Source organism: Oncorhynchus nerka, linkage group LG13, assembly GCF_034236695.1.
Source record: "Oncorhynchus nerka isolate Pitt River linkage group LG13, Oner_Uvic_2.0, whole genome shotgun sequence".
In the NCBI taxonomy this organism is placed as follows: Eukaryota; Metazoa; Chordata; class Actinopteri; order Salmoniformes; family Salmonidae; genus Oncorhynchus; species Oncorhynchus nerka.
The window spans coordinates 37,519,064-37,528,716 of NC_088408.1; the positions used below are offsets into that span (position 1 = coordinate 37,519,064).

General features: G+C 41.7%; 1 long non-coding RNA gene across 1 annotated transcript; it reads right to left on the reverse strand.

Moving 5' to 3' along the window:
- Positions 1 to 3,708: 3,708 nt before the first annotated feature.
- On the reverse strand, positions 3,709 to 7,886 carry LOC115140506 (uncharacterized). The gene is made up of 2 exons (XR_003865241.2): positions 6,828 to 7,886; positions 3,709 to 5,004 (listed from the first exon to the last, which is right to left on the reverse strand). It is a non-coding gene; the product is annotated as an uncharacterized LOC115140506 (long non-coding RNA).
- Positions 7,887 to 9,653: the final 1,767 nt, after the last annotated feature.

Below are 9,653 nucleotides of genomic sequence, written 5' to 3' on the forward strand. Positions count from 1 at the left end.
CAAAGACTGGAGCATGCCAAATGACCGAACCCCTGCCGTGCCAAGCATATGCACTCGCTTAGCTACAGTTCATGGAACAGATGAGAATGCTTTTAGATATTTCTCCCGTATGGACAAATCATTTGCTTTGCTTGTTCTGCCTGCTTCTCTCCAACACATTTCAGGCCAAGAGCTGCATAACAAATGATGCAGGGCATCTAAAAAGGACACATGAAAGCACTGCTTCAGCCGACAGGCTAAGCAATTCAGCAGCGATACTAGCCTTGCATCAGAAGGAGCTGCAGGAACGCCTCTCCACAAACTATGACGCTGAGACCATGAAAAAACTGGCTACAGTTACAGACCTGATCATCCAATGCCTTCAGGGCAATGCTCAGATGGTTGGGAAATCTTTGGCAATGCTGTCGGTTGCACAACGCCACCTATGGTTAGCGCTGTCCAAGCTCCCTGACAAAGAGACGGTTCCACTCCTGGGTGTACCCATATCACCTGGCCAGACATTTAGCCCAGCAGCGGCCCAAATCCTCCACTCCTAGGTGTACCCATATCACCTGGCCAGACATTTAGCCCAGCAGCGGCCCAAATCCTCCACTCCTAGTTGTACCCATATCACCTGGACAGACATTTAGCCCAGCAGCGGCCCAAATCCTCAACTCCTAGGTGTACCCATATCACCTGGCCAGACATTTGACCCAGCAGCGGCCCAAATCCTCCAAGTGTTTAAGGAAGACAGAGAAACACAGATGGAGCTTCAGCGCCTCATTCCAAAGCCTAGAATGCATCAGCCAGCAAACCATTACTCCCGTCCCAGGGCCCCAATTGGGATGCCAATAAACCAGGCTCAGACTCACGCTGCACATGCTCAGGAGTGGAGGAACAGACACTCTGCCCTACCGAAGTGGTGGAGCGCATCATCGCCTCTTTTGATTTGATTTTATTAGGATCTCTTTTAGTCCCCATTTGGACTAATCTTCCAAGAGTCCTTAACATTAAAATACAATTTATAATACAAACACACTTTCACATATAACACACTATTACAAACATACATAATACACTAGCATAATGACCCATTAAATACTCAATCTAAAAAAATATTGATTCTTCGTCTACTATAGTCCCACAACATCTCTATATACTATATTTAAATTGTTTTTAAATAATGTTTAAACTTATATATTGAAAGCTTTCTAGTTTGCTCAGTTAATTTATTCCATTACTTTATTGCTCTAAATCGAAATGTTCTTTTGTCCATTTCTTTTTTCTGTCTGGATAACGCATAGATGGTGGACAATCTATTCCTAGTATTTACGGAATGTCTGTCTCTTACCAACTGAATACCATTGTGAATAGAACTTGGCCGTTTTAAATGATGTATATTATAAAATAAGATAAGCATGTTTTTTTCAATTATCTTGTTGATTGATGACCAACCAAGAACACTGCGCATGACTGCAACAGAAGAACCATATCTCCGCCTTAAAACAATCCTTGCTGCTTTATTCTGTGCATTCTGCAGCCTCCTAAATTCACTAGATGATGCATTTCCCCAGACCACCGAACAATAGTTCACTTGACTCTCAACCAATGCCTGTGTTATTTGCTGAAGGATTTTCCCTGGTTAATATTTAGCTATCCTTCTGATTATGCATGCGGTTTTAATATTTTTTTTTACATAGATTAGTTATGTGAGACGACCATGATAAGCAGTTGTCTAGCTGCACTCCCAGTAGTTTGGTTTCTACCACTTCTTCAATTTGTACTCCTCCCATACTTAATTGTATCCCATGCTGTTTTGGCCTTTTCCTAGTTGAACAGACCAACATAACTTTGGTTTTCTTGGTGTTTAAAGCAAGTTTGTTTTGGCAAACCCATTTCCTGATAATCTCCAAATCTCCTTGCAAAGCTTGCTGTACCTGTTGAACCGATTGTCTTGCTGCATAAATTGTAGTATCATCTGCAAATATAGTAGCTTGAGTTTCAACCAAGGCATAGGGAAGGTCGTTGGTGTATATTAAGTAGAGAAGTGGCCCAAGGCAGCTGCCCTGCGGTATTCCACAGTTTAACACATTAGGGGAAGAAAATGAACCATTGATATAGGTGGACTGTTTCCTGTCAGTTAGATATGACTACCCAATTCAATGCTCCCTCCTTAAAACCATAATGCATTCATTTTGTCAAAATAATTTGCCTCTTGGGCACACCGTATGCAGGCTGCGTCCCCTCTGCACCACAGCATGCAGAGCTTTGGTCACATCAACACCGCTTTCTAGAGCACCACCTTGGTGGTAAAGGTCAACGGCCAACAAATGGGTGTTACGAACTGTAACACAAGGCTATGCACCATAATTTTGTCAGCGACCCCACACTTCAGGGGTGTCTTGAAAACAACAGCTCGCAACCTTGCTCAAAAGCAAACACTCTGCTCAGAAATCTCATTGCTCCTGGAAAATCATGTAATCGAAGAGGTAGAACCAGTGCAACAAAACTGCGGTTCTACTCAATCTATTTTCTGGTGCCAGAAAAGGGTGCCTGAATCGTCATCTTTCAGCACTTCCCAATCAAAGACAATCAAAGTCATCCTTCAATCAGTACAACCAGGTGATTGGTTCACCACAGTGAACTTGAAAGACACATACTTTCATATCCCCATTCTCCCAGCACACAGTAAACAAATGTGCGTTCTACCCTTCAGCCTTTTGCTCGCCCCTCACACCTTCAGACTGGATACATCCCACAGTAGTGGAGATGATCTGGGCACAGTTTGGAAGGGCCATCGCCGATCTGTTTGCATCGCAAGACAAATCAAATCAAATGTTATTTGTCACATACACATGGTTAGCAGATGTTAATGCGAGTGTAGTGAAATGCTTGTGCTTCTAGTTCCGACAATGCAGTAATAACCAACAAGTAATCTAACTAACAATTCCAAAACTACTGTCTTATACACACTGTCCTATGTGGTTCTCCATAAAGGTCCAGCAGGCCCACTCAGGTGTGATGCCCTGTCACACAGATGGCCAAGGGGGCTGCTGTATGCGTTTCCACCAATTCCCTTGGTCCCTTAGGTCTTGAGGAAGATCAGTATCGAAAGCGCGTCAACTCTACTTGTTGCTCGACATTGGCCATGGCATCACTGGTTTTCAGACTTTGTACAGCCGACAACCATCCCGACCATGGGATCTCCCTCTTCGAGTGGACCTCCAGTCACAAGCGAGCGGCAGGCTTTTGCACCCCAAACCCAGCATACTGAAGTTATGGGTGTGGACCCTGAACGTCACCGCCTTATAGCTGCAGGGTTGGCCTCCTTGATAATTGATGCAGTTCAGGCAACCAGGACATCCTCTGTTACATTGGATTACCAATGCAGTGTCAAAATCATATGCTGCAGCAGGTAGACCAACTCCAGGGGGGGGGGGGAAGAGAACGTTGGGTTGCGGATCTCTGATTAGAGACATGAGTCGCCAAGCTGTCATGTCATTACTCCACCTCATTGGGGTTTGAGTGAAGTAATAGACTGTATGTCACTCTGTAAACATCTTTGATATTAAGCATCTCAATCACATTGTGTGAAGGGGAAGGAGTTCCCATAGCTCGTTTGGTGACCCGTTACTCTACTCAGAGAACCAAGGTTACATCCGTATTCTAACATTTTCCACCCCCTTGTCTAACCACTGTCAGAGACTTCCCACTGGGCACAAACATCAGTTCAACATATAGTTTTGATTTTATTTGGTTGAGTCAACTAACGTGAATTCAATGTGAAATTAACAACAAATATCACCATGTCATTGGATTTAGGTTAACAGTTTGGTGAAAAGCATATGAAATGCCCTGATGTCGATGACTTTTTGCAAGTCCAATCGGTTTTACACGTTGATTCAACATCATCACATTGATGTTTTCCATTGAAATGACGTGGAAACAACATTGATCCAACCTGTTTTTGCCTACTGCACTTGACAAAAGAAGTTAATATAATGGCCCTGGAGAAATGTAAACCATGAGCAGACAGTTATAGGATCCCACGGTCAGAAGCTGATTCCCATTATTGACCAGAATGAGGAAAGAATTGGGACAAATTGTACAGTCCTTTGACAGTCACAGTAATCCCATTTGTTCTACAGACAGACAGGTGTAAAATGTGTAATGTCTCAGTTGCAAAAGGATGGAATGTACTTGTGCAGTTGCAGTCTCTTAATCCTTTTGAATAGTAGTTAAATAAACATAAAACTAGACAATAACTTATTCAGTCAACAATACAAAGCTGCTCAAATGTTTGAAAAACTTCATACCCACTTTCAAGTTCAGTTATTTTCTACTTTGTTATACAAAGAAATATGTTCCGTTCCTAAAATACTATGTATTTCTTGCACAAAAGAGACACAGCAGTTGATCATGATGTGTGATACCACAAACAACAACAGCAAACAACATCATCGACTCTCATATGGGCCACTTGGGCACGTTGAGCCGACAATGTCTTCCACAAAAAACATCAGGGAGAACCCCCAAGACATTAAAATATCACTTACCTGAAAAATTCCCTGATCTCCAGTAAATTTGGTGATTTGGCGATAGGATGTTTGCCAATGTTGATACAGTATCAACTGTCAGATAAAAAGAGCAAGGTTTGTCAGTTCCAGGAATCCTATCAGGTTCAGAATCAACTTAAAAGATCCTCCTCTTACTTTATTCCCCTATTATCAAATAAATATAAAATGTCTCAGGGGAAGTGCCGAGGGCAGAATTGGCAATGCCTCCTGTGGCATAGGGCCCGTGGGTGAGGAGGAGTAGAGAGCTCACATTTGCTTTGCCTCCACAACTGTCAAGTGATATTTGAATGTCTTGGGGGTTCTCCCTGATGTTTTCTTTGGAAGACATTGTCGATGTGGTGCCAGGAAACTCTTTTGTAAGCCTACAGCTCAACGTGCCCAAGTTGATGATCATGCTGAAAGCTGTTGTTTGTGGTATCACACATCATGGTCAACTGCTGTGTCTCTTCTGTGGAAGAAATACATAGCATTTTAGGAACTGAACATATTTATTTTATAGCGTAGATCTTACAGACTCACCTTATATACAGTGCCTTGCCACATTTCAGTCTTCAAACATAAAGATATAAAACTGTATTTTTTTGTGAAGAATCAACAACAAGTGGGACACAATCATGAAGTGGAACAACATTTATTGGATATTTCAAACTTGTTTAACAAATCAAAAACTGAAAAATTGGGCGTGCAAAATTATTCAGTCCCTTTACTTTCAGTGCAGCAAATTCTCTCCAGAAGTTCAGTGAGGATCTCTGAATGATCCAATGTTGACCTAAATGACTAATGATGATAAATACAATCCACCTGTGTGTAATCAAGTCTCCGTATAAATGCACCTGCACTGTGATAGTCTCAGAGGTCCGTTAAAAGCGCAGAGAGCATCATGAAGAACAAGGAACACACCAGGCAGGTCCGAGATACTGTTGTGAAGAAGTTTAAAGCCGGATTTGGATACAAAAAGATTTCCCAAGCTTTAAACATCCCAAGGAGCACTGTGCAAGCGATAATATTGAAATGGAAGGAGTATCAGACCACTGTAAATCTACCAAGACCTGGCCGTCCCTCTAAACTTTCAGCTCATACAAGGAGAAGACTGATCAGAGATGCAGCCAAGAGGCCCATGATCACTCTGGATGAACTGCAGAGATCTACAGCTGAGGTGGGAGACTCTGTCCATAGGACAACAATCAGTCGTATATTGCACAAATCTGGCCTTTATGGAAGAGTGGCAAGAAGAAAGCCATTTCTTAAAGATATCCATAAAAGTGTCGTTTAAAGTTTGCCACAAGCCACCTGGGAGACACACCAAACATGTGGAAGAAGGTGCTCTGGTCAGATGAAACCAAAATTGAACTTTTGGCAACACTGCAAAACGTTATGTTTGGCGTAAAAAGCAACACAGCTCATCACCCTGAACACACCATCCCCACTGTCAAACATGGTGGTGGCAGCATCATGGTTTGGGCCTGCTTTTCTTCAGCAGGGACAGGGAAGATGGTTAAAATTGATGGGAAGATGGATGGAGCCAAATACAGGACCATTCTGGAAGAAAACCTGATGGAGTCTGCAAAAGACCTGAGACTGGGACGGAGATTTGTCTTCCAACAAGACAATGATCCAAAACATAAAGCTAAATCTACAATGGAATGGTTAAAAAATAAACATATCCAGGTGTTAGAATGGCCAAGTCAAAGTCCAGACCTGAATCCAATCGAGAATCTGTGGAAAGAACTGAAAACTGCTGTTCACAAATGCTCTCCATCCAACCTCACTGAGCTCGAGCTGTTTTGCAAGGAGGAATGGGAAAAAATTTCAGTCTCTCGATGTGCAAAACTGATAGAGACATACCCCAAGAGACTTACAGCTGTAATCGCAGCAAAAGATGGCGCTACAAAGTATTAACTTAAGGGGGCTGAATAATTTTGCACGCCCAATTTTTCCGTGTTTGATTTGTTAAAAAAGTATGAAATATCCAATAAATATCGTTCCACTTCATGATTGTGTCCCACTTGTTGTTGATTCTTCACAAAAAAATACAGTTTTATATCTTTATGTTTGAAGCCTGAAATGTGGCAAAAGGTCGCAAAGTTCAAGGGGGCTGAATACTTTCGCAAGGCACTGTATATAGTACCTCATAGATAGATAGTACACCAAAAGTATGGTCTGCTACTTGTGAGGCAGAAACCCATGTATGGATATTTTATGTGGAACTGGTGTGAAATGGCTAGCTAGGAAGCGGGGTGCGCACTAATAGCATTTCAATCGCTCTGATACCTTGAAGTAGTTGTTTCCCTTGGTCTGCAAGGGCTGTAGCTTTTGTGGAACGATGGGTAACGGTGCTTCGAGGGAGACTGTTGTCGATGTGTGCAGAGGGTCTCTGGTTTGAGCCCAGGTTGGGGTGAAGAGAGATACGGAAGCAAAACTGTTACATACACTACCGTTCAAAAGTTTGGGGTCACTTAGAAATGTCCTTGTTTTTGAAAGAAAAGCAAAAATAATTGTCCATTAACATATGTCTCACAAATCCTCAACTGGCAGCTTCATTAAATAGTACCCACAAAACACCAGTCTCAACAGTGAAGAGGCGACTCCGGGATGCTGGCCTTCTAGGCAGAGTTGCAAAGAAAAAGCCATATCTCAGACTGGCCAATAAAAAGAAAAGATTAAGATGGGCAAAAGAACACAGACACTGGACAGAGGAACTCTGCCTAGAAGGCCAGCATCCCGGATTTGCCTCTTCACTGTAGACAATGAGAATATTCTACTTGTTTTGTTAAATGAACCCTCCACTGATTCTCACTTACCGTCCATGCAGGCAGATAAGGATGTAGAATGCAAGACATTTTTTATCAGGAATCTCTACCAGCTAGAATTGCCGTATTTTGAACTGTTCCTGCGAAAACAGCCGTCATGCATGTCCAATGAGATTGCCTCACCTCAACCAGAAATCCATGACTATTTTATGTAAACACTCACAAAAATATTCTGTAAACGTATCGTGCATACATCGAATGTCTTCTTTTGTTATTGTTAATTGTGTAACAAGTGTTGTATGATCATTCTGTGCCTCACACATGCACGTTGAGATGTTAAAATAACTGACTAACCTACTGTATTATGTCACCACACAATTTGAATGAGCCGGATAAAGTTTACTGTACCATTGTGCATTATCCAGTGCTGCACGCATGCAAAATATTTGAACTGTGGCTATGGTGATTTTCCTCATCTGTTGTTCAGCCGACTTCTTTGTGACATAAATACTGTATTTTCCAAATACATGTATTGAATATTTGTCATTCATTTCCTGACATACAGTACCGGTCAAAAGTTTGGACACACCTACTCATTCAAGGGTTTTTCTTAATCTTTTACTGTTTTCTACATTGTAGAATAATAGTGAAGACACCAAAACTATGAAATAACACATATGTGATCATGTAGTAACAAAACAAGTGTTAAACAAATCAAAATATATTCTATATTTGAGATTCTTCAAATAGCCACCATTTTGCCTTGATTATATTTTTGCCCACTCTTGGCATTTTGTCAACCAGCATCATGAGGTAGTCACCTGGAATGCCTTTCAAATAACAAAAAGTTCATTTGTGGAATTTCTTTCCTTCTTAATGCGTTTGAGCCAATCAGTTGTGTTGTGACAAGGTAGTGGTGGTATACAGAAGATAGCCCTATTTGGTAAAATACCGTGTCCATATTATGGCAAGAACAGCTCAAATAAGCAAAGAGAAATGATAGTCCATCATTATTTAAAGACATGAAAGTCAGTCAATAAGGAAAATGTCAAGAACTTTTAAAGTTTCTTCAAGTGCAGTTGCAAAAACCATCAAGCGCTATGATGAAACAGGCTCTCATGAGGACTGCCACAGGAAAGGAAGACAGAGTTAACTCTGCTGCAGAGTTACCAGCCTTAGAAATGGGCAATTAACCGCACCTCAGATTGTACCTCACAGAGTTCAAGTAACAGACATATCTCAACATCAACTGTTCAGAGGAGACTGTGTGAATCAGGCCTTCATGGTCAAATTGCTGCAAAAAAACACTACTAAAGGATACCAATTATAATAAGAAGAGACTTGCTTGGGCCAAGAAACAATGGACATTAGACCAGTGGAAATGGAAATGTCGCCTTTGGTCTGAGGCGTCCAAATGTTAGATTTTTGGTTCCAACCGCCGTGTGTGGTTCCCACCGTGAAGCATGGAGGAAGAGGTGTGATGGTGTGGGCGTGCTTTGCTGGTGACACTGTCAGTAATTTATTTAGAATTCAAGGCACACTTAACCAGCATGGCTATCACAGCATTTGGCAGCATTACACCATCCCATCTGGTTTGCGCTTAGTGTTGCTATCATTTGTTTTTCAACAGGACAATGACCCAAAACACACCTCCAGGCTGTGTAAGGGCTATTTTACATATAAGGAGAGTGATGGAGTGCTGCATCCGATGACGTGGCCTCCACAATCACCCGACCTCAACCCAATTGAGATGGTTTGGGATGAGTTGGACCACAGAGTGAAGGAAAAGCTGCCAACAAGTGCTCAGAATATGTGGGAACTCCTTCAAGACTGTTGGAAAAGCATTCCAGGTGACTACATCATGAAGCTGGTTGAGAGAATGCAAAGCTGTCATCAAGGCAAAGGGTGGCTACTTTGAAGAATCTAAAATATATTTTGATTTGTTTAACTCTTGTTTGGTTACTACATGATTCCATATGTGTTATTTCATAGTTGTGATGTCTTCACTATTATTGTACAATGTAGAAAATAATAAAAATAAAGTAAAACCCTTGAATGAGTAGGTGTGTCCAAACTTTTGACTGGTACTGTAAATGTTTTTATAAATATAAATTTGCCTTGTGCGTCTCCAATCATTCTCTCCATACAGCCTAGGCCTATGGCCTAAAGTATAGGCAATGGATCATTTCATTGAGACCACACTAGGCGCACTTGATATTGAGCGCCCAGCAGAGAGTCAGGGATGAGGGGCAGCATCGGGCACACGTTGAGATATAATATGCAACTAATTCTCAAACACTGAGCTATATGACATATAATCCATTTCAAATTACATGACCCTCCCCCG